The sequence below is a fragment of the Musca autumnalis genome, unplaced genomic scaffold (assembly GCF_047663935.1).
Source record: "Musca autumnalis isolate F117 unplaced genomic scaffold, ASM4766393v1 scaffold_2, whole genome shotgun sequence".
Lineage (NCBI taxonomy): Eukaryota > Metazoa > Arthropoda > Insecta > Diptera > Muscidae > Musca > Musca autumnalis.
This window is the reverse complement of record NW_027411755.1, coordinates 155,008,634-155,036,048: the sequence shown is the minus strand read 5'-3', so window position 1 is coordinate 155,036,048 and position 27,415 is coordinate 155,008,634. Positions and strand designations below refer to the sequence as shown.

The 27,415-nt window shown below is 34.7% G+C and overlaps 1 protein-coding gene and 1 long non-coding RNA gene across 4 annotated transcripts in view; one reads left to right on the top strand and one right to left on the bottom strand.

The window, feature by feature from the left end:
* dcma (decima) overlaps positions 1–27,415 on the top strand; it is a 316,154-nt gene that overhangs the window by 246,803 nt on the left and 41,936 nt on the right. The gene's annotated exons all lie outside the window — the stretch shown is intronic.
* Positions 26,332–26,682, bottom strand: LOC141394068 (uncharacterized). Its single transcript, XR_012410248.1, has 3 exons — positions 26,616–26,682; positions 26,491–26,555; positions 26,332–26,427 (listed from the first exon to the last, which is right to left on the bottom strand). It is a non-coding gene; the product is annotated as an uncharacterized lncRNA (long non-coding RNA).

Here is a 27,415-nt window from a genome sequence, read left to right as displayed (position 1 = left end):
GTAGGCCAAAGAATAGATGGCGCAAACAAGTGGACGAAGAGATGACAAGGCGTGGTATTCCAGAAAGAGAAGCAATAGATAGAGAGAAATGGAGATCTTTTCTTAGTTCGGCCTATAGAAAAAATGTTCTGTAATGGGCCAGCTAAGTAAGTAAGTATCTGTACTTTGATATGTATTTGAGTTTATCTGTTGTCACGAAACTTCTCCACCAAAAATCGTCAACATAGATGCACGTTTTGATATAGCCCCCATATGACGGTTCACCCTGATTTTCGGTATTTTGAGGGCATTAGCTAAAGTTTGTAACCAAACAAGCTGTAAATTGACATTTAAGGTTCTTAGTGGTTCTCACACCATTTAACTGTACCTCCCGATTTTCGGTGTTTCGAGGATTTTAGCTAAAATATTTAACTGAACTAGCTGTAATTTGACATTTGAGGTTCCGAGTGGTCACGAAACTTCTGCGAAACTTTATCACTTAAAATCGTCAACATAGGTCCATGTTTTGGTATAGCCCCCGTATAACGTTACCTCCCATTTTTTTGAATTTTGAGGGTTTGACATTTGAGATTCTCACAAAATTTCTCCATCAAAAAATTCGCAACATAGGTCTATGTTTTGATATATCCCTCATATAACGGTACCTCCCGATTTTCGGTACTTTGATGGTCTTAGGTACATTGTATGAAGGACCTACCAGTAATTTGACACTTGAGGTTCCCTTCAGTTACAAAAATTTTCCACCAAAAAATGTCCAGATAGGTCCACCCTTTATATAATCCCCATACCACCTGATTGAATACAGTTTTTACATCAGAATATATAATTTAGGCATTTGGGGTGTCTGTGCTCGAAAAATGTTTGCACATAAAATTGTGGACAGGAATGGAAACTTATTATTCCATTTTAGTTAAGAATATTTTATGGTGAAGTGTACAAAATGTTCGGCCCGGACGAACTTAACGGTTTTTTATTTGTTTTTTTTGTTCGTTGTTTTTGTTCTTTTTTATTTTTTTTTCTGCAGGTGTTGAGTGTACAACAACAGCAGGATGTGTACTAATGTCCTTCGAAGGTAATGGCTGTTGTTGTTTTTATTGTTATACGTCTTATTTAGCTTTACGCTTGTTAACAGCATTTTTCCAACTTCCTCAATTTTCATGGGTATACCCAATGAGTGGTGCTTCAGTCCTTGTGTATGAATGAATGTGTGTCTGCGTGTTTGCCTTGATATACTTCCATTCTCATGTCTACATGTTTACTGTTAAGTTCATTGTTAACTTAATGCTTCTGTTGTTTACACGGGATATAGTTGATGCATCCATACATATATCCTCCTTGTTATGCCTTTGGTCATAAAGGGGGTTTAAACAGAAGATTAAATTACCAGGGACATAGTTTGTTATGTGTGGATACTAGAAATATGAACGAAGAATTGTATATAAAGGTGGGTCGTGATGAAAAATTCTCCAAAAAAAACTTTTTTTGTTTAATTAATTCTCTTTCGAGTTGAACTGTTATGACCTATGAGGTACATAGAAAAATTAGGAGTCTACCGAAGTCCCACACACAATCCAACCATTATGCTACGTTTCACGAGTGGTTAAGTCCGATCATCAGGCATATTAGGATTTTGTTTTTGTGGCAAACGAAGGCTAAACTTAGTAACTAGTATATATATTGAACTCATTTTGATAAATGCTAATGCGAAATTATGTTAGTTAATTGAAATTCAAACTTTTCCTATAGTCCAACTTGGTAATCCCATTTTTCAATGTTCACAAATACTATGTTAAGTTTTATCCCTACGTCATTTGTATTTTTTCTTCTATACGCGAAGATTTTTTGATCATCAATTATTGTCTACTAAAGTTTTGACAAGTTGATGGTGTCTCAGCACGCTAAGACGCCGCCAACCTTGACACTCGGCCGTCGGGGACCCAGATTGAATCCCAGCCTGGCTCATGCTGAAATTATTTTATGATATTTTGCCTTTTTAGGGCGAAGATCATTTTTTTTAATGATTTTTGTTAATTTTCTCGTTTAGAGTTAAGCTTGATGATCTGAAATTATTTGCAAGTGAAAAAGGAAAGCCAAGGACTCGAACCCACATAGTCACCAAATTACGTTACCTGGTTTCATTGGTGGTAAAGCAAATCTTCGGACGTATCGACTATGTAGTGGCTTCTCTGTCCTAGAACTTATCGTTTTTCAAATGCAAATGTGTTTTTGTACATTAACGCGGATACTTGGCCACAGAAATGTATTTTCTTCATGACAAACGCTTTTTGCGCTGACTTTGAAGTTATGAGTTGGCCTTGAACGCTAAACGAGAAAATTAACAAAAATCATTAAAAAAAAAAATAAAAAAAAAAAATGATCTTCGCCCTAAAAAGGCAAAATATCCAAAAATAAAAAACAGGCTGAGCCCGGCTGGGATTTGAACCCACGTCCTTGAAAAAAACATATCAAAAAATGTTGTCATGGCGTGTTAGCGTTCAAAGCCAACTCATAACTTCAAAGTCAGCGCAAAAAGCGTTTGTCATGAAGAAAATACATTTCTGTGGCCAAGTATCCGCGTTAATGTACAAAAACACATTTGCATTTGAAAAACGATAAGTTCTAGGACAGAGAAGCCACTACATAGTCGATACGTCCGAAGATTTGCTTTACCACCAATGAAACCAGGTAACGTAATTTGGTGACTATGTGGGTTCGAGTCCTTGGCTTTCCTTTTTCACTTGCAAATAATTTCAGATCATCAAGCTTAACTCTAAACGAGAAAATTAACGAAATTATTTTATTTGTGCCTTATTAAGGCACATCAGAACATATGCTGACTTCATAAATGCCACACAGCGCGCCATGTGACACTGTGTTGCGTTCATAAATGCTGTATGTCTTCTTATAAACAACTCATCACATTCATAAATGCAGTACTGGGTGTCGTGTGGTGCAGAATTTGTCAAATTTGTACAGTGTTATCATTTGTCATTTGCGAAAAAAAACTAGACATTTCCTTTTGATAAGATGATCGGAAATACCCTTTTTACAGAAATGTTAATGTTGGTTCCAATAGAAACGGTCTGTGATCGAAACATAATAAAGTCCAAATCTTTTTTCTTTAAGGGTCTATGGCCACTTATTGAGCATGAAAAATTACATATTTCATGATTTTTTTTACAAGAAATGTACCAATTTTTTTAAAGAGTTTGTTTTCATCTGGCTTATCACAACTTGAGCTACTATCGGATTTTTTTTAATATTGCACAGTTTTCTGACATACGGCAGCCTATTAACATTGTTTTTACGAAAGAAGTTTGCGGTGTCTACTGTAGCCCGAAAACGAATAAACCTACCAGCATATTTTTTTTTGTGAGATCATTAAGATCCTAATAGTTTCGAACTGAAGCGAAACGGAATTAAAAATATCTATTTATTAAAAAATAGTGAACTGTCAAAGTCAACATTTCGATTTTAACTAAAAAAAATTGATAGTTTTTTCGCCATAAATCCGTAAATTTTTTTTAAGTCTTTCCCTTAAGTACAAGCGTTTTATATGTATAATAATCCCACAAAAACATATGAAAATCGGATTATCTGTTTTCGAGCTACAGTGGCCACAGCTTTCAAAAATGCCATTTCTCGAAAACCGCGTTTAAAACTTCGATGTTACATAAAAATCACAATGAATTTTCAGATAATTTTTGCCCGATCGACCTGTAATTTAAAATGAGTCAATAAAAAAATTTTCGATTCTGTAAAATTTGTAAGTGGTCATAAATCGTATTAAGGGTGGTCTAATACACATGTGGAGCATTACGTTTATCTACTTTACACTTTGCCTTGGGTTTCAGTACCCTTGAATTAAAGTATTTTTAAATAGACAACAGTACATACTCTCTCTCGTTCATACAGAGACAAAAATATTCCTTTGTTGGGATTTCACAAACAATGTTAGCTGGTATTCCATTCTCCTATGTATTTCCTTGTGTAACTGTGCGAACAAATAATATAAATATTTAGATGTAAACTCTTCACGCTATTATGTGAAATCAAAAACAAGTAAGAACAGCGTTAAGTTCGGCCGGCCGAAATTCTCATAGGTGGTGGAGGGGTATGAGAATTTCGAAGTGTACTGAAATAAAAAGGAACGAATAGTTCCTTTCGTTTATGAAAGGAGGGGATCAGAATATCTTAACTGATAATAAATACATAAAAGAGCTCATATGGGCCGTCATCGTGGATATGGACCACAATTAGCCTAGTCCAAATAGACATTGAAATAGTAAAAATTCCTACAAAGCTGAATTTTTGGTGGAGAGCTAGGGTTTGTCATTAGAAGTGACGTCCAAAAAGTCCCCATCGATCCCATGTGTGCAAAGGTCAAATTTTAAGGGGTTTTTACGTTTTCGGATTTATTATTTGAATACGGTTGGTCTAGTTAAAAAGTGACTAGAGTAAATATTATAGACAGACAAATTATCTACAAGTTTGGTCTTCATAATTTTTTTCTTAGAAGGAACCATCCTTAAGATTTCGCGGTTCTATAAAACACATAATTTTTATGCGCATATAAGTGAAAAATGCACATATGCAGGCGTACCAGCTAAGCTAACCGGGGTAACCGGTTCTTTCCTCCAAAAAATATATACGTATATTCTCGATAATCCGGACACCACATGTTTCGGCGATGTCCGGATTATCGAATTGTCTGGATTACCGAGTAGTAATAAAAACATATAATTTTGAAAGTTTAAATCATTAATAAGGGGCCTTTACTATATAATAACCTGACATCTAAAGTAAACGAATTCATATTAAGCTAATATCACGGGTTGCGACCATTTTAAGACCGAGAGCAGCTTTCCTGGCTACCAAATTTACTTCTTATATTCCTCCAACTGGTTTATATTAATTCAAAGTTATTTTAAGGATATAAACTTTGTAGTCCATGTACATATAATGATTTCCGTTTTCCATGGGACACGAGCCTCTTATGACTCGCGATAGAACTACAGAATTCATATGCACTCATCTCATTATGGTGAATATTTAGCGATTTCTATTAACATCACCAAATGACTTCATCTCGTCGACGAACCAAAAAGAGAAGAGAAGAGATAAATGTTTTAGCTTACGAATAAAACAAAATGGAATTCAAATATTTTGATTGCATAATTACGAGAATGCAATGCAACAATCCTTAGTCGTCAGTGATTTTGAATGTCAAAGAATGAAAATAAAATAAAAACTAATCTATTAAACCCGACGTTTTAAATGATTTAAACATTTCTAAATGTCCTTGGAATACATTACATGGCCCAAGGGACTTTCTCACTAACCGGAGGGCGAATGAACTAATTCCTTCAGAGGAAAAGAACACGCAACATTGATTTTTCTGGGAACTAGGCTACCCAACATTAGGTTTTAAATACTGTTGCTTATCATAGCCAGGCATCAATAGTTGAGTGATGAGAAAATCATTTGACAGATTCAGATAGTTAATTCCATATTGGCTGTATAACTGAATCAACACTGGCTAGGCAGAAAACCGAGATTTGAACCGAAAACTTTGAAAAGCTTAATTTTTCTCATTTATACACCAATTGCTATTGCTAAGACCGAAGCCGTCAATGAAATAAATAAGAATCTAATACTCAAAATAGGAAAAAAATATTGGTGTCCGGATTATCGAGGTAAGAAAAATGTGTGATGTCCGGATTACAGAGTCTACAATGTAAAAAATTCTAGTGTCCGGATTACCGCTTTGTCCGGATTAACGAGTGTCTGGATTATCGAGACTATACTGTATTCCCTTTGCCGGTTTTTGCTAAGTCTAACCGTTTTTTCAGAAAATGAAAAAAACTAAATAAGATGAAAAAAACGAATAAAATTTTTTGCACACATGGTATCGATGGGGACTTTTAGGACATTGCTTCTAATGGTAAACCTTAGCTCTCCACCAAAATTCAGCTTTGTGGGAATTTTTACTATTTCCCCCCCTTATACGCATGTCAATTATAACTGGGCTAAATGTTAAACATTTTCCGAATGTAGCTTTTGTATCTTCTGGCATCATACGTTATTAAATTACAGCAACATCGGTTCGAGAATTTGACAAAAAACCCTCGAAATAAATAAAGTTGGGTAATACCGGCTGGACTAAAACCAGGATATACATAGATTGTTTTTTGCGAGTAAGTTTTGTATCTTCCGTGAACACAAACTTCCAATTAACAACCAATTCGGCAGAAAAAACTTGGGCACAACCTTCAAAATACCGAAAATCGGGAGATGCCATTCTATGGGGGCTATATCAAAACGTGGACTGATATAGCTTATTTTCAATTCCAAACATCCTAGGGCTAATGAAAACTTCTATACCACATTACACATCTCTATCTTGAAAATTGCGAGCTGTATCTTGATTTCAACAGATGGACGGAAGGGCGGACTCCGACGAATATTTCGATGTGTTACAAAGGGAACGACTAACTTAATTATACCCTCCATATTATTGAAAATAACCTGAGCGAGGAATATGCATATCGTCACCATAAATGCCTGAAGACGTAACCCACATGAATATCGAAATTCGTTTTTTGATGGAATCTGATACATAAAACTACATTACATGCTCTGGCAAAACTTCAAGCTTATACGTCCAAAAATAACGATCCTATTCCAGAAATGACATTTCGGAAAATGGGATAACATTGCAGATGTTGACGGATCCCAAAACCAAGCGTTTTCGCGGTTTTAGTTTCATTACTGACTCCCATTCGTACATGATTGATAATACTCCAAATACTCGCCCTCATAAGATTGATATTCTATAAAACAGTTTTTCATTTTATAAAGTTTTTTGCTTCTCCTGTGAAGTTTTGATTTTGTGGGTTACGTCTGCGGGCATTTATGATGACGATATGTACATATATCAGTTTATAATTTCATCAGTTATATGATGGAAATAATGATTCTCATTCAACGACGTTCGTCATTATCCCGCAGATGAATTGGTTTATTCTTAAAGCAATTAAATAGTGTAAAGGCTCTTATGACCATTAAAGTTCACAGCCAAGCAAAATTCGGTTGTCTGAAGCCTCTGATGCAACATATAAAAATATAAAAATAAATGCAACAATAACAAAATAAATGCAAAATATAAATGCAACATATAATAATTGGAGCTACTGTTCATTCAACATACTTCGTACACATCGTTTACATTGTTCTACTATTAACAACAAAGTGATAAGAACATTGAACATCATTAGAACTTTTGAAATATGAATCTTCCATAAATAGCATTACAAACGGCGTACAGAAATAAGGCCCCACGGAATAACACCCCAAATTGAAAATGAAAATAGGCCGCAAACAGGTAGGTATATGGAAAACAACAACAAAACTTATGGTGGCTATTTTCGTCTTGTTGGGATCTTTTTTCATTAAAAATCGAAAATTTGAAAAATCAAATTGAGGTCTAATTGCATTTTTCATTGAGGCCTTTTTGCATAGTTTTGGGGCCAAAATGCAGTCCAGTGTTTACCAGAAAAAACAAATTGGGGTGAATTTTCGAAAGTTATTATGAAGAAAACGAACAAAAATTAGGGTGTAATTTCATACATTTTATTAAGAACAAACAAAACAACGGTGTCCCAACGAATTTTTGGAGTTATATCCGTGAAGCGGAAATTACTACAAAAAAAAAAAAAAAATAAACGTAATTTTGCGTTATTTTCTATTGATCAAAGAATTGTACATATGAGAGAGCTTAAGTGCAAACAATACCGAAGACTTCACAAAATCTTCCAGATTTCATAAAATTATTTAAAAATGAAATTATATCTGAATTTATTAGCAGTTCGGATAAATTTTACCAGACTATGGTATTCGACGAAGACATTTCGTATATACGAGTATTTCGGTTTTAAAAAAGTATCCGCAATTTTTTAGAAAAACTTTGTATGTAGTAAAACTGTGATCGCGCTATTTTTTTTAAAAATATTTTCAGCTGCGGCGCCTTTCGGTTTTATACAATTATTTGAATTTTTTTTGTATTTCCTAAAATTGTGAAAATATTCTTGTAAAAAATCGTGCGATTTTGTTAAACATGTTTTCGCCTGAGGCGGTTTTCGGTTTTATAAAATTATTTGCAATTTTTTAGAAAAACGTTGTATTTAGTAAAGCTGTGGAAATATATTTTTAAAAAATCGTGATAAACATGAATCGGGGTGCACTCATTGATATGAGGGAAGGCTCTCTTGTCCCTACTAGGATGTTTATGGAACAATCATATACATTTCTAATGAATATTCATAAATTGGAAAATGGATGTTTAGCACCTTCTGCTGCATATTTAAATTTTCTTTGAATATCAGGTTTCGTTTTGGAATACACCTAATATAAATAAATATATAAGCCCGACGCACGGACACCGACCACATCTTAAAAACAAGTAAGCAAAGTTTATAGTCGGACGGGACGGACCATGTGATACCCTACACCACTGCCCCTGGGCTTTCAGCAAATCAAAGTTCCTTTATGGAACAAATAAGCTTAATGTAAGAAATAACTTTGTCGATTAAGCTTGGGACCTACAGTTTATCGCTGAATCCGAACGGCGTGTCCTAAGACACCACTTTTAGAGAAGTTTTATATGGCTGAAATACTCAGAAAATGTCGCCAACAATACTGAGGTGTATTTAGCCACCGTTAAAAGTTTAATGTTACCTAGCCGAGGAATCGAACCCACGACATTCTACGTACAGATATGAAGTAGAATAATATTAGAAACGAAGATACGTATTAAATGTCTCCGAAGTCTATTCTTCAAAAATCAAAATATAAGGTGCCACAGTTGTGCAATGGTATACACACCCGCCTTTCACGCTGAATGCCCGGTTTCGGTTCCAGGCCACATGAAATTTTCAACTGTGGCAAAATACCCCTTAGTAATGATGGTGACATTTTCTGAGTATTTCAGCCATTAAAAACTTTTCTACATGCGGTGTCTTAGGACACGTCGCCTGGACTCGGTGATAAATAGTAGGTCACTTATCATTGAGCTAGTATGAGTCGGGGTGCAGTCATTCATATGAGAGAAGCCTTCCTTGTCCCTACTGGGATGTTTGGGGAACAATTATGTATATCATTATACATTTCTAATAAAGATTCCAAAATTGGAAAATTGACATTGGTAGCCCCTTCTGATACATCTATAAAGTTTCTTTGAATATCAGGTTCCTTTTTGGAATACACCTAATATCAATAAATATTTAAGCCTCTGCAATTACAATGCAATTTGCCATATCTGACCGTAAAATTTTCAACAGATGGACACTGCTCCAATTTTATTGAACACTACAAATGCTATATACAAATTTTTAAAGGAAACATTGTGAGTTTATTGAAGATCTATCGTCCAAAATAGTGCACTTGTACCATACATATCCTTGGAAATGCCCACCATATTGTGCTTCTTAGGGTATTTCGAAAATAGTTTATTGTTGATATATATTGTGATATCAAAAATATATTTAAACCGGTAAAAAACAAATAATAATGAGCAGAAATTCAAATAATTTGCATGGAATCAAATTTATGACTCCCAAAAGTATTTATATTTAACTAGCATGTTCCCGCTACTTCGTTAGCGAATAGTTGTCATTTATAGAAAAGAAGATGCAAACAGAGTCCCTTTTCGTTTATTCCAGAATTAATAAAATGATATTTGAATTATTCCAGAATTAATAAAATGAAATTTGAAAAATTTATTCAAATTACAAAATTTGATTCTTAACCCTCCCAATACCAACGGTACAACATTACTATTTTCCGGACCCCTTTGGCCAGTTTCTGTAAGACGATTCGAATTCAAATTCGTTCGAATTATTTTGAAACAAAAATTAGTTTAAAAATTTTTCAAAGAAACGGAAGTTTGGTAGATGTTCTTAGTGAAACAGGCCATTCGAGTAGTTTGAATTACAAGAACCATATTTTTATGTTAACCTTTTACGCTTAGAGTCACTGGCCTTCAATCAATAATATAGTACTATTTATTAATTTGTTTGTACATATAGTACGAATTTTCCAGATCTATTCCATCACCCAACACTAAATATAGTACCATTAATTACTTTTCGTAAGTTTATAACTATATTTTCCAAAACCGCCTCTATATCTCAACTCTAACCCCAGATTTTAAATACCATTTATATTCCTTCATATTAAATTAAACGTTTTTTTAGTTCTTAATTTAGTACCTTTTGTACTCTTATACGCATTTCCAAAACCACCTCCACATCTCAACCGTACACACCAACACTGCCCCTAATACCAAAATTCAGAATTCAAACTGTGTCCTGCAAAGCTATTCCCTACACAGCAACACTGACCTCAGTTCCAAACTTCCGAATTCTAAGTCTATCCCTAGACCCAAGTCTATATTTGTTGCTTTTGTACGTACTAAATTATTTCCAAAACCAACTACACACTAAATTTCTCATAATACCATATTTCTGAATACCCCTACGCCGAATACCAAATTAAGTAGCATTTAGTATTCTTTGTATACTTATAGCAGGTACTTACAAAACCACATCCACATCTCATTTAATAATTTTCGTATACTTATGGTACGTATTTCTAAAATTCAATACCAAAAAACCCTAATACAAATCCGAATTTTAACTCTATCCATACACACAATACAAAATTTTGTACAATTTGGTACCTTACGTACTCTTATATTACAAACCTGCACACAAACAGTGGCACTAATGCCAAATTTCAGAAAATCACTTCTATACCTAATCCCAATACCCAATTTAGCACCGTTTAGTACTTTTCGTAGAATCAATTCCACATATGAACCCTACGCAAGCACTCTTCATTCCAAATATCAGACTTACAACCTATTTCAACCCGAAATTTCAACATTAATCTTAATTCTAAATTTCAGGATTTTAGTCCTATAGAATTTAAAAAAAAAATTATACCATTTAGTACACATTAGTAAGAACTTCCAAAACTACCTCAATATCTCAATCCTTCACTCCAGCAGTAATCTAAATTCCTAATTTTAGGATTTTAGCTCCATCCATTCATCCAAATTGTACTGAATTTGGTACTATTTAGTACTTTTCGTGCCCTTAAAACTACCTCTGTCCTTTATTCCAACAGTAATTTTAATTCCAAATTTCTAAATTCCAGTTCCATCCTTTTACTCAAATTTCCAAAACTACCAAAAACCTACAATCCAACAATAATCTCAATTCTAAATCTAAGGAGTCCAGCTCTATCCGTTCACCTACATCCAAATTGCACCAAATTTAGTACCATTTTGTACTTTTCGTTTCCATAAGTATGCATTTCCGAAACTACCTCAAACGTATCCAACGGTAATCCAACGGTACTCTTAATTCCAATTTTCAGGATTCCAGCTCTATCCCATGAACTAAATACAAATTGTAACAAATTTGGAACAATTAAGTACTTTTTGTACCCATATGTACGAATTATCAAAACTACCTCCATATCTCTACTTACACTCCAACAGTAATCTTAATTCCAGATCTAAGGATTCCAGTTTCATCCATTCACCCCAATCCAAATTGTACCAAATTTAGTACTTTTTGTACCCATAAACACGAATTTCCAAAACTACATTAATTCTAAATTCCAACAGTAATCTTAATTGCACATCTCAGGATGCCAGCCCTATCCGTTCACCCAAATCCAACTTGTACCATATTTGGTATCATTTTGTACCTTTCGTACCCATAAGTACAAATTTCCAAAATTACCTCAAACCTACTCTCCAACAGTAATCTTAATTCCAAATCCAAGTTGTACCAAATTTAGTACCATTTGGTACTTTTCGTACTCATAAGTTCGAATTTCCAAAACTATCTCAATCCGACACTCCAACTGTAATCTCGATTCCAAATTTTAGAATTCCTGCTCTAGCCGTTCGCCCCAATCCAAATTGTACCAAATTTAGTACCATTTAGTACTTTTTTTTACAAATAGGTATGAATTTCCAAAACTACTTCTAGATCCTATCTTATACCCCGTTTATATATAACCGGATTTAACAAACCGACTGGGTTTTAAATGTCAATTCCATTGCTTATATTTCAAACAAATCCATATAAAGAAGGTTAACCCTGCAAAAAGCTCTAATATAAACAGCATATTACACTCCAACAGTAATCTTAATTCAAAATTTCAGGATTCCAGCTCTATATGTTCATTCAAATTCAAGTCGTACCAAATTTAGTACCATTTAGTACTTTTCGTACACATGTACATATATACATTTCCAAAATCAACACCTTACGTCAAACCTACATCTCAACCTTTATTTTCATGCCAAATTTCAAGTTTTTAGCTCTATCCGTTCACATAATAGAAAATGGGACCAAATTTAGTACATTTTAGTACTTTTCGCACACTTTTATTTCTAAAAGCCCTTTGGTACATCTACCATACATCCCATCAGTGGCCCTCATTCCACATTTCAAAGTTCTAGCTCTACCGGTTCGCCAAATACAAACGGTATCATATTTAGTACCTTTTAGTACTTTACATACCGTTCCCGTACGAATTTCCAAAACCCCAGCTTTATCTGACACCTTCGGACCAAGGCTGACCCTCACCCAAAATGTCAAGATTCTAGCTTCAACCGTTTCGTCTGGGCGTTGATGAATCATAAAGTCAGTCAGTAAGTCAGATAGAAAAAGTAACACTAAAAATTAAATTTTGATGAAACTTTTTTTTTATTTGTTTCAGTACACTCTGACAAATCATCATGAATAGACTCACGCTTGAACAACGCTACGAAATTATCCAAATTTACTTTGAAAATCAGTCGTCGATTCGCGCAACTTATAGACGACTTCGTCATTTGTTTTATCGCAAAATTGTGTTCAGCGTTGAGGCGCATTTTTGGCTTAACGGGTTTGTTAATAAGCAAAATTGCCGCATATGGAGTGAGACCAATCCACAAGAGACCCCTACAGACTCCATTACATCCAGAAAAATGCACCGTATGGTGCGGTTTTCACGCTGGTTGCATCATCGGACCTTATTTCTTCAAGAATGAGGCCGGAGCTCGCGTTACGGTCAATGGAGATCGTTACCGCACCATGATCAATGATTTTTGTTTGAAAATATGGATGACATTGATCCGGAGGAGATGTGGTTTCAACAGGATGGCGCTACGTGCCATACGGCGAACGCAACCATCGACTTATTGAAATCAAAATTTGGCGATAAGTTGATTTCGAGAAGTGGACCTGTCAATTGGCCTCCAAGGTCGTGCGATTTGACACCTCTCGATTATTTTCCTGTGGGGCTACGTGAAGTCACTGGTTTATGCTGATAAACCAGCAACAATTGATGCCTTGGAGGCCAGCATTGTTCGTGTTATTCGTGACATACGGCCAGCAGTGCTCGAAAAAGTGGCCAAAAATTGGACGTCCAGAATGCACTTCGTCAAGAACAGCCGCGGTGCCCATATGCCCGAAATCATTTTCAAATGTTAATGTCACGTATTGATCTTTCGAATAAAAAAAAATTTTGATTACAATTTAATTTTTTGTGTTATTTTTTACAATTTCAAGTTCTATCGGGCTTAAAAAAAACACCCTATATATATTATACGCCAGGAGGGGTGGGTGCCTTCACCAAAATTAATATTTCAAAAAAACTTTAACGGTAGCGACACCGAGTGCATTTTGAAAAAAGGTGGCGAAGCGACACCATTCTGCTATATACATATGTATGTACAAAAAAATACAATTGGACAATTATGATGCTAGGACTACACGTAATTTGCAATAATGCTGCGAATTTCTTTATCTTGATAGTGACAAATTGTAGCATGGGAGGAAAATGTTGTATTCTACACAAAAAACTACCATATATTAGGAAGTAGGCCATTAGTTACACAGTAGACACATTACTGTAATTTGCATCAGGGGAAAGGTCAGCAGTCCTTTTTCCATATGTAGGCTACTTTGATGGTATATGCCCTTTCTCATACAAAAGTAATGGTAAATGGACCACAAGATAATATGAGATCATTATCCAAAATTGTAGGCATGTTCTTTGACCTAAACTCTGACATCGTGCAAAATCTCGTGACTATTGATGTATAATTGCGACCTCTAGCGCGATTCTGATTACACTACTAACAAATAACTGGATATATTAGGCTGTAACTCTATTATCTGAGCACGTAAATCAATATAATTGGCATCAATGGAAAGGTCAAGCGGCATCAATGGAAAGTTCAAGCGTTCCCCTTCCAAGTATAGCTTACTTTCCCGGAATGTCCCTTCCAGGAATAAAGATATAAACTGTATATTAAAAAATTGCACAATTTTTACCCAAAAGTTGTGGTCCATTTAGCCCTCTAAATGTTATTTGATCGTAATCTCAAATTGCAAGCTTCTTCTTTGTCATATACTCTTACCTTATTTAAAATTTCGCGTTGATCAACGATTATTGCGAGCTGCAACAAAATTGGATAAATATTATCTTTTTGGTCCATTTCACCCGCTAAATATTTCACGATCATCACCGAAGAACTACTACGTTATTGAGAAAATTCGTTATAGAGAAACCGAGGCATAACGGTTAATTTGACCTACATACATGAGTAATAAAGACACAAACGTGAGTACATAAATAAACATACAATCGAACTTCTCTATAACGAACTTCCCTATAATGAATTTTTCTCTATAACGAAGAAAAATTGAAAGCACAGCTTTTTCCAGCCCTTTTTCACGTAATTTATCCTCTCTATAACGAAGTGTTTTTGATGCATCGGAAAGCTAAAATTATGAAAATATATATATCCTTTATAAAGTTACAGAGAAAAAACGATTCTTAACCATTGTGCGCCAAAATAATTTTCAATCAGTTTTAGGTTTGATATTGCATATATTTGAATTGTTTACCCTGGGTTCACAGTTATATGATTATTTACTATTTGTTGTAGTCAAGCTTAATCTCATATTTGTTGTTTTAAAATTTAAAAATCAACAAGTTTAAAGTGGGGTGTAGTTAAAATTGATTACTTTTGGGGATGGCAGAGAATACTAGTTTCGTCCAACGCCACTTGGACTCATCAGTTCTCTTAGTTCTTTGTATTGAAACAAAGAACCCTTCCCCAATTTTATGACGACTCGAGCTCAAGAATAAGTGTGACTGATGAATTCGTTTCAATGCGAATTCAACCGAAAACACCTAAAAACTCTCGTAGCCGCATATGTAAACCAAATTAACTACTCCCACTGTCATGTGTCTCCACATTGCAGAGAATGCACATAACTATTTTGATAGTTGTCGAAAAATAACAACAACCAATCGTCCACGGTGCTCTGTGTCTATTTTTAGATTCACTTTGGCAGTTTTGTTGAGATGTATGATTATAATTTGATCTGGGATGTGTCTACTTCTCAAGGCAAAGTGAGCATAAATTCCGAAAACCCCCTACTGCCACAAACACAAACTTTAATTTTATTTAAAGAAGTTGGTTCCCCAAGTCAGTGTAGGATTTCCCAAATATAGATGATATAGATGATTGTCATAGGCTGACGGTATCTTTCTCTCGGACAAGTCCCACTGACACATACTTTCCGACTTGTTTTGTATAAATTTTCAATAAATTATTGAAAGCATCACGTATGTATATTACAACTCATTTAAAAAATATACCATCTTTCCTCCCAAAAAATATATATGTACATATATGTAATAATTCACTTTTAATCTCATCCAACTGACAGTAACTAAGCTTATTATGTATACGGATATGACAAGTATTCCCCATATTCCTTTCCTCTGGGTGTGTGTGTGTGAGTGTGTGTTTTTCACACATAGTTAACATAATTGTATGTCATATCCTCACTGTTTGCTCTTTTCTTAATTGCTATGCCAGTTACGCCTTCAACATTTTGTAGCCATGTTGTCTTTACTTTGGATAAAAAACAAACTTTATTATTCTTTCGCTATGCATTTACTTGAACCACCAACATGAGTAAGAGGATTCACATTTTTCAACTCTAAAAAACAAATAAAATAAATTATGTCAACATTTGCATACCAGGAAGAATGTAAAGGCGACAAACACATTGGGCCGGATGCATGGGTTTTTTTATGTTTTTAGGAATCTACTGATTGTGAAGGAGTATATTAAGTTTGTCATTTAAAGCGTGCGTTAGCTCAACGATATGAGAACTTTTCTTATTGCCAAGTTCGAATGAGGTATGGAATGTCGTACATCATTACTTACATAGAAGTTCTGTTCATGTACCTAGAATTACGTTGTAAAAAAACTACTCTCGAAAGTTTGACTTGCTTGGTATGATTTAGTCCACTACCCTTCCCTATGCAAGGTGGCTTCAAATGTCATTCAGACTTTTTAGTGATATAACTTATTTTAAATTACTTTTATTAGTCCTTCAATCAGAAAACTTTTAAAAAAACCTAAAGAATTGTTCATGTATAACAATACTCTTAAGAATCTAGAGGATACTCCCACGTCAAGCAGGGCATTTTAGATCCTACTTTGTCAAACACAAATCTTTGTACTTAATCCTTCGTTCTAAATCCATATTCCATTCGACTTTGGGATTTTGTCACATTTCCTTCCAGTTGGTTTTTCTCTCAAACTTTATAGCCATATTTTAACTCACATATGAAACGTTTTATGTGTTCGCTCGTATCACATACACATATGTATGTATATCAAACACTCAACCACATGGAGTGAAAAATATTATCAAACAATGAACAAGAAAAACTTTTCCTATTTGTAATGCAAACATGTGTATGTATGTTTGCATGTACATATACGCACAAATACAATAACAACCAAGCATAGAAACATAAAAGAAATTTGCTGGCGTAAAAATCTCTAAACTAGTAAGAAAGTATCAGTCAGCTGTGCTGACGGAGATATAAACTCAGCCAATGACAAAAAAAAAAAAAGAAAGAAAAAAACAACAACAAAACAAAACCAAACCAAAACACAATAATTATGCCGTAAATAAAATATTGATTTTGTATCACGAGTTTGCTTTAAAATCTGTATGTACCGTAGTTTGGGGCCATACCAAATTATTGACATATACCAAACTATTTTAGGAACCAAACTTCTTCATAAAGGGCTCGAAATATTAAACTAGGTTTAAACTAAGTTTGAAAGACATTTTTGAAAAAAAATTAGAGTTATTTGCACAATAGCCATTTTAGTATGTGCCGGCAGGGTTTTGGTCCATTATCTCTGGAAGTATATATTACTCCCGATAAAATGTAGCGTTGTAAATGAGGCCGCTAGATCAACCTACTGAAAACAGAATCAAAACGATTCGAGAGGAGCTCTTAAACTTCACTTTATCCGAATTTTGTGTGGGACGTACCCGAAGGAGCGAACCGATATAGTCAATATTCCAACCTGATACATGACTGGATGAAATAATATGATGTGAAAAGTCTGTACCAATCAGAAACTTCCTGCGAGAACTATCTTGCGGATTTGTCATTTTTGGTTGGTGCCATCAGGGTTTTGTGGAGCTTTTAGGACAATATCTCAGGAAGTGTGGACTTGCGAAAGAAATAAGAAATAAATACGGTCGTAAAGAGAGCCGCAAAAACAACTTACTGAAAAAATATCAGTAAACTTCACTTCATCCGAATTTTGTGTGGGAGGTACCTAAAGGAGTGGACCGATATAGTCCACATTCGAACTCCATATATTCTGGACGGAATAAGACGATGTGCGAAGTTTGGACCAAATAATTGCTCCCTTCGAGATTTATGGTTTACACCATTTTACAGGAAAATTTTGAACTTTCGTGAACTGATATGGCCCAGCTTCGAACATAAACTAAGTTTGGATAAAATATTACCATACGCAAAATTCGATTGGTTCGAATCAGTTGATCCGTTCGAGAGTTATCGTGCAAACCAGCCAGACGGACGGACATTGATAAATGGACTTCAAATTGTCTGAAACGAATTTCGCCAAAACATACTTGGGGCCTAAAACCGTTATTTCGATGAGGCACATTTTTGGTCGTGTCAGAGTGTATATGGTAATATTCAAAAAAGTTTTACAATCGTTGAAGTTGAGGTTCACCATTTAATAAGTCGCGAACTGTTAATATATTTTATAAAAAATGAATATATTTATAATAATTAAAGTGTTTTAGCTGCGATCTCATAATATGGACCAAAACAAATAATTTTCTTGGAAGCTGCGTTGGTGGTAATATAAAAAAATGGGAAAAATGTGTTGAAGTAAACAAGTTTTTTTGTGTTCTTTCTTGATTTCTGGCCAAACCACGCAAAACTCAAACCTGTGCTCAAAGAGAGATCTAAAGAATACCCCTTGGGCAACATGGTTCTAGTGTATGACTTTTCGATATATACACTGCATCCTCCTAAAATCGATGCTGACATTTTGAAGTTTTGATTTCAGTGTTTTTCGAATTTTTCTTATAATTAGAGGGTGCAACTAGATAATAATCGAAACTAGTTTATAGGATTGTAGAACTCGCGATTCCACGTAGTTTGATGTATATCTCATGAGTGTGCTCCGTACAGCTTCCTAGTAATAGGAGTCCAAAGGCGAACATTTGGTGCGTAAATTTTCTGAAAAAACCTACTTTTTGGCTTACGTGCCGGATCTAATAAGCTTACGTGCCGGATCTAATAAGCTTACGTGCCGGATCTAATAAGCCCTTCCGCGTTCGAATCCATCCACTAAAACGCCGGATATAGATACCTTGAAAGTAGGAAAATCTGCAAAAATATATTTTGACAATTCCGCGAATTGAACCGCGATTTTCTTTGATTATTTTTACATAAATGTAATCCTTTATACGCGATTATTATATTTGCCAAAAAGGTGTGTCACAAATTACAAAGATTCTTACTCCCGAAATAGAATGTGGTGGCACATCCGCAGTTCTTGACGAATCTGTCTAAAATAATTTATATTGACGTATTTTTAAGAGGCGACCATTGAAATCGGATGCACCTTATAATCATATACACATCGCGTAATTTTTGCCCACTTGAAGGCTTTTTGAATAGTAAGATGCAACTGATGTCACACTTTAGCCGCTGAATAAAACATGGGAAAATCCATGCATATTGATAGACATGGACTCCCTGTATCCGAAAAGCACATGCACCTCAACTGATTTAAACGGATTCGCGAATTACACGCTTTTTAATTTTTGTGTTTTTTCTTTGGTTGTAATTTCATTATTACGCTCTACTACTTATTTCTATTGCTTATCGCAAAAAGCAAATATACTTTCACGATGACAAATTATTTTCCTTGTAATAGTTTTAGCAAAATACTTCAGGTTTTGTATGGAAAATAAGCGAAATAGTAGAATAACTCCCAAAAATATTTCTCCAATTTTTCGGATTAAACCAAAATATATATTTTTGAAATAAATTTCAACAATAAGTTTTCGTCTTTTGTTGTTGCTGTAATATGCATGCAATGAACCCAATCTTTATAATTTTGGTCTCACATTTGTCTATGCCTTATCTAGATTCTTTACGTATTTTTAATTTATTTTTTAGAGATTTTTATGGACTCTGAATTAGAATAAATAAAATTTTCCCCAAAATTTCTTCAATATTTTTTTGATTTTCCGCGAAAATAAAAATAAATTTAGCAACTATTTTAGCATCTACGGATAGATATCAAATGCTGTTAACGATTCATATATACATGTTTTTATTACAACACAATAGGAATTTTTAAATATTTTTTCTTCATAAGAAAACAAAACACCCTATAACTTTTGGGTGCAGCATCCAATTTTTTGAACGCGAACATATTTGAAACCACAATTTTTTTCTTAACGTAAGTACCAAAAATGCGAGCACATCAAAAAAAAAATTATTTTTTTTTCAATGGTATTGAAAATGAAATTTGAAATTTACCATATACCCTTTCTAGCCTAAAGGCTGAGGGTATAAACAAAAAACAAAAAAATAAAAACAACAGACATCTGTCACAAAATAACATTTTAATACAGTATGAGGTTGCATGTGCGTCGGTTTTACAAATACAGATACAACGTCTATAATTTATAAAGAAAGTTTGTTTTACTAGCATAGAAACCGAGAGAACCAACGGAGATTGTGAAAATGTGTAAACTTTGAATGGGAAATTGAAAGTTTCAACCGCATACAAAATTGTTTATGAATAACTCGCGAAACTTTATTTTTAAATACCTTACGCAATTGCGTGGGATGACATTGCAAACGGTTTCAAAGAAGAACATTATGAAAAACTCAGATCGGTGGTTTCAATACAGTATCGTAATGTAAGGCTTTACCAAATCAATTGTAGTAAGCTAACTTCTGATTTTTGAAAAAGTTTGAGAATTATTTTTTGGAAATTTTGTACCAATAATAGGATGTGCAAAGTTTGGACCAATCAGAAAATCCCCTTAAGAGTTATCTTGTGGATTTGCCATTTTAGTTAGGTTTCTTGCCTTTTTTCAGGGTTTCTTGGACCTTTTCGGCCATAATCTCTGGAGGTATGGACTTGCCATTGCAATTGTACCATCTTAAAGGGGGCCGCAAGGACAATCTGCTGAAAAAAATCAAAACCATTGGATAGGACTCTTAAATTTCACTTTTCCAAATTTTGTGTGGGATGTACTCGAAGGTGTGGACCGATATAGCCTTACCCGACCTGTATCTGGAAGGAATTAAAATATATGGGGAGAGAACTATCTTGCGGATTTGCCATTTTGTTTGGTGCCATCATGGTTTCCTGGCCCTTTTAGGACAATATTTTTGGAAGTATGGACTTGCGAAATAAATAAATTGTACGGTCGTGAACATAGTCGCAAAAACTACTTACTGAAAAAAAATTCAAAGCGATCCGAGAGGAGCTCTTAAACTTCAATTTATCCGAATTTTGTGTGGGAGGTACCCGAAGGAGTGGACCGATATAGTCCATATTCAAACTCGATATATATCTGGAAGGAATAATACGATGTGCGAAGTTTGGACTAAATCAATTGCTCCCTTCGACATTTATCGTTTACAACATTTTACAGGAAAACTTTGAACTTTTGTTGGGAGTTACCGGAAGAAGTGGACCGATATGGCCCATCTTCGAACTTAAACTAAGTTTGGACAAAATATTACCATACAAAAAATCGGTTGATCCGTTTGAGAGTTATCGTGCGCAGGAGCCAGCCAGACAGACGGACGGATACAGATACAGCGTCTATAATTTATAATGTTTGTGTTACTAGCACAGAAACCGAGAGAACCAATGGAGATTGTGACACACCAACATGTGTGGTGTGTAGAATTGTGCACACACATTCATGTATTTATCCCATACACATCCCAGATATGAAGTGAAAATGTATAAACTTTGAATGGGAAACCGAAAGTTTTAACCGCATACAAAATTGTTTATGAATAACTCGTGTAGCTTTATTTTTTAAATGCCTTACACAATTGCGTGGGATGGCATTGCAAACGGTTTCAAAGAAGAACATTATGAAAAACTCAGATCGGTGTTTTCAATACAGTATGGTAACGTAAGGCTTTACCAAATCAATTGTAGTAAGCTAACTTCTGATTTTTAAAAAAGTTTGAGAATTATTTTTTGGAAAAAGAATCAAAACCATTGGATAGGACTCTTAAATTTCACTTTTCCAAATTTTGTGTGGGAGGTACTCGAAGGTGTGGACCGATATAGCCTTACCCGATCTATATCTGGAAGGAATTATAATATATGGAAAGTTTGGACCAAATCGATTTCGCACTTCGACAGTTATCGTTCACACAATTTTTCAGAAAAATATTGAACTTTTGTGGGGGAGGTGCCCGAAAGAGTGAATCATATTCGAAATTGAACTAAGTTTGGGCAAAAAATTACGAAGTGCACAATTTGGTTCGAATCGGTAGATCCGTTCGGGAGTTATCGTGCGCACCAGCCAGCTAGACAGTAAGAGAGAGAGATGATAAAAGACAGATGATAGATAAATCGACTCTAAATTGTTTGAAACGAATTTCGTCTAAACATACTTGGGGTCTAAAACCATCTTTTCGATGGGCACATCTTTGGTCGTATTTTGTTTATTTTGTATTTATGTTGTTGGCGTTTTTTTATTGTTGGACTTCAGAATTTTACATCTTTGTGTTTATTTCAGCTTTAGTCCATATTTTGTTGTATTCAAGTATTTGAATAACAACAAAATGTTTTACAGTGGATATGAAATTGATTAGTTGCGGGCGGAGGGTAGGGAATACTATAGTTTCAGTTGTCACCAAACAACTTCATCAGTTCCCTTTTCCGCCGACTCTGTATCGATAAACAGGTCAATAAGCCCATCCAGCAAATTAAACAAAATGAGAAATTTGCTATATGGCCCTAAAGCTGATTACCCTACAATTTGAGTCGAACTAAAGAATTTCATATCCACCACTGTTTTTATGTCGTCTTTGCTTTGCAAAGAATACGAACATAGGATTGTTGCTTCAATAAGCGGGAGTAAAACAACGAGAGAGTTGTTGTTTTTGCATTACGCATTGATCAACAAGGCCGTGCTGATGCCTATTATTGTTGTTGGCGTTTTTTATTGTTGGACTTCAGAATTTTACATCTTTGTGTTTATTTCAGCTTTAGTCCATATTTTGTTGTATTCAAGTATTTGAATAACAACAAAATGTTTTACAGTGGATATGAAATTGATTAGTTGCGGGCGGAGGGTAGGGAATGCTATAGTTTCAGTTGTCACCAAACAACTTCATCAGTTCCCTTTTCCGCCGACTGTGTATCGATAAACAGGTCAATAAGCCCATCCAGCAAATTAAACAAAATGAGAAATTTGCTATATGGCCCTAAAGCTGATTACCCTACAATTTGAGTCGAACTAAAGAATTTCATATCCACCACTGTTTTTATGTCGTCTTTGCTTTGCAAAGAATACGAACATAGGATTGTTGCTTCAATAAGCGGGAGTAAAACAACGAGAAAGTTGTTGTTTTTGCATTACGCATTGATCAACAAGGCCGTGCTGATGCCTATTATTGTGCAATGCGTAATGCAAAAACAACAACTTTCTCGTTGTTTTACCCCCGCTTATTGAAGCAACAATCCTATGTTCGTATTCTTTGCAAAGCAAAGACGACATAAAAACAGTGGTGGATATGAAATTCTTTAGTTCGACTCAAATTGTAGGGTAATCAGCTTTAGGGCCATATAGCAAATTTCTCATTTTGTTTAATTTGCTGGATGGGCTTATTGACCTGTTTATCGATACAGAGTCGGCGGAAAAGGGAACTGATGAAGTTGTTTGGTGACAACTGAAACTATAGTATTCCCCACCCTCCGCCCGCAACTAATCAATTTCATATCCACTCTAAAACATTTTGTTGTTATTCAAATACTTGAATACAACAAAATATGGACTAAAGCTGAAATAAACACAAAGATATTTTGTATTAACCTAAAGGCTGAGGGTATAAAATAGGTGGCGAAGTGACCCCATGCTGCAATATTTGTATACAAATTCAATTGGACAACTGAACTGAAAATTTCTCTGTCATGATTGAGACAATTTGTAGTATGAGAGGAAATTGTGGTTCCCTACACAAAACCCATTATATATTAGGCAGTAGGTTATCTAGCAGAGATATTATTGCAATTTGCATCAGGGGAAATATCAGTGTTTATTTTTCCATATGTAAGCTACTTTGCCGTATATGCAATCCAGGAATAAAAATATGGACCAAAAATAAAATTTTTATATTTTTCATACAAAAGTAATGGTCCATTTCACCCGCTAAATAACATCGGATCATTATCCAAAATTATAGGCATCTTCTTCGACCTAAACCCTTACCTCGTACAAAATTTCGTGCCTTACACAATTGCGTGGGATGGCATTGCAAACGGTTTCAAAGAAGAACATTATGAAAAACTCAGATCGGTGGTTTCAATACAGTATGGTAATGTAAGGCTTTACCAAATCAATTGTAGTAAGCTAACTTCTGATTTTTGAAAGTTTGAGAATTATTTTTTGGAAAAAAAAAAATCAAAACCATTGGATAGGACTCTTAAAGTTCACTTTTCCAAATTTTGTGTGGGAGGTACTCAAAGGTGTGGACCGATATAGCCTTACCCGATCTATATCTGGAAGTAATTATAATATATGGAAAGTTTGGACCAAATTGATTTCGCACTTCGACAGTTATCGTTCACACAATTTTTCAGAAAAATTTTGAACTTTTGTGGGGGAGGTGCCCGAAAGAGTGAATCATATTCGAAATTAAACTAAGTTTGGGCAAAAAATTACGAAGTGCACAATTTGGTTCGAATCGGTAGATCCGTTCGGGAGTTATCGTGCGCACCAGCCAGCTAGACAGTAAGAGAGACAGATGATAAAAGACAGATGATAGATAAATCGACTCCAAATTGTTTGAAACGAATTTCGTCCAAACATACTTGGGGTCTAAAACCATTTTTTCGATGGGCACATCTTTGGTCGTATTTTGTTTATTTTGTATTAACCTAAAGGCTGAGGGTATAAAATAGGTGGCGAAGTGACCACATGCTGCAATATTTGTATACAAATTCAATTGGACAACTGAACTGAAAATTTCTCTGTCATGATTGAGACAATTTGTAGTATGAGAGGAAATTGTGGTTCCCTACACAAAACCCATTATATATTAGGCAGTAGGTTATCTAGCAGAGATATTATTGCAATTTGCATCAGGGGAAATATCAGTGTTTATTTTTCCATATGTAAGCTACTTTGCCGTATATGCAATCCAGGAATAAAAATATGGACCAAAAATAAAATTTTTATATTTTTCATACAAAAGTAATGGTCCATTTCACCCGCTAAATAATATCGGATCATTATCCAAAATTATAGGCATCTTCTTCGACCTAAACCCTTACCTCGTGCAAAATTTCGTGACCATTGAGCTATAATTGGGACCTCTAGTGTGCTTATGATTACACTTCAAGCAAAAAACTGGATATATTAGGCTGTAACTCTGTTATCTGACAGCGTAAATCAATATAATTGGCATCAATGTAAAGGGCAAGAGTTGGTCTTCCAAATATTATTTATGTGGGCGGAATGTGTATTCCAGGAATAAAGATATAACCGGTATATAAAAAATTTTCACACAAAAGTTATGGTCCATTAAACCCTCAAAACATCATCCGATCACCATCTCAAATTGCAAGCATCTTCTTTGTCATATACTGTTACCTTGTTAGAATTTTCGAGGCCATCGGGCTATTATTACGACCAACAGAGCAGCTACAAAATTGGATAAAAATTATGTTTTTGGTCCATTTCACCCGCTAAATATTTCACGATCATCACCAATAATAATATGTGTCTATTATGGTCTAAACCCGACCTCCATGCAAAATTTCGTGACGATCGGTCCATAATTACGGCCTGGAGTTTGATTGCAATTTATAATGGACAGACGGACGCACACACATCTCAAAATCGCTTTATCTCGACGAGATATGAAGATTGGTATACCACATTGGGGGTCTCCGATAATGTTCCAAATTTCGGATCAAACATCAAACATCATCTTTTCGAAATTCTGAAAAAGTAACCGAAAGCCATCCGATTTTCTACCCATTTTCGAATGTTCTTTTAGAGTTTTGTCCAAAGTTGTGCAGAATATCGAAAATTTCCTTAAAATTTCCCATTTTTCATTCTAGTTTTTAAACGATTTCGTTTAGAATTCGGAAAGAAACTCGGATGTTCCTTCCGGGTGTTTTTCCGACAAAACATTACGAATTCGTGGGCACCTTCACACAATTTTGTTCCGATTCGCAACAAATTCGGCATAAGAACCGAAAACTTGTGCAGAGTTTCGTTCCGAATTCGGAAAAAAATCGGAAAAAATTGTTAGCTGGGAAACTCTTGATTTTCCACATGTTTTCCTCATATTTTTGGATCAAACGAAAACGTCTGAAACAAGTAAGAACGGTGTTAAGTTCCGGACCGAACTTTTTTATATCCTCAACCATGAATTTGAAGTAAAATGAAACGATTAGTTTCCTTTCGTTTATAAAAGTACTAAATTCAGCGCCACATCCAGGCTTATTCCTAGGAGAAGTGGAATATGCTAACTGGATTATACACTTTTATTCAAACAAGGTGTAATACCAATGTAAAAACGTTTGTCAAATCCTTATTTTTATTTAATTATAAAATATATAAGTTTTACAAAATAAATTAGTTAAACAATTAATAATACTTAGCTCCCGTATGTTCTGCAATCCATCATTTTCTTCCAGCTTTACCGCGCCTTAAACTTCTTACCCCAGCCGACCGAAAGGCGACTTCCTTTTATTTTTGGATTCTGTAAAAAGAAATGATTTTAAATGAGCATTGTGAATATCCCCTAAATATTCTAAAATCTTACCATATACCACTACCTTTGCATTTTACAGTCGCTGGAAAATTCAATGTTCTTCAACCTAAATGCACCTATACAAAAATAGCTACATTTATTTTTAAAGTATTTAATTCGATTTATTCCAACTTAACGTTTTCTAAATAATTCAGTTTGTATAAATAAAAATTGTTTAATCAGTAACGCGGTTTCAGAATTTTGTGACTTTATAATTTAATATTTATTACAAATCAAAAAATGTATATTTGAATAAATATGTGTACAATTGTTTCAAAGCACACTTTTGAGCATTTTTCGTTTTGTGTCGTACATGACAATTTCGGAACATTCGTCAAAGAATCGTCGACGAAAATGTCATCGAAGACACTATTTTCTAATGGGGTTTTTTTAATTAGTAGAATTGTGTGTGTGAGAAATTTTTACACACACACAATTACAAATGGGAGCCCCTTTGACTACCATTGCCCTATACCGATAAATTTCAGATGGAAATTTGTATACGCATGACGAATACTATAAACCACATTTCAGCCATTTCGGTGGGATATTGAGGTCGCAATCTTCAAAATACCGAAAATCGGTAGGTACCGCTCTATGGGGGCTGTATGTAGGCGTTTACCTATAACGGCAAATTTCAGGTGGAAAGTTTAATGCCCCCAACGAAGACTAAATACAAAATTTCGGCAATATCGGTTTGATATTGAGGCCACAACCTCCAAAATACCAAAAATCGGGAAATAACGTTCAATGGGGGCTATATAAAGACGCGGACATATATCAGGTGTAAAGGTTTATACCACTAACGAAGACCAAATACCAAATCTCATCCATTTCGATGGGATATTGAGGCCACAACCTTCAAAATACTGAAAATCGAGAGGTACTGTCTAAACATCTGCACAAGCCACTTGTTTCTCCATTCAAGCCTTGGAAC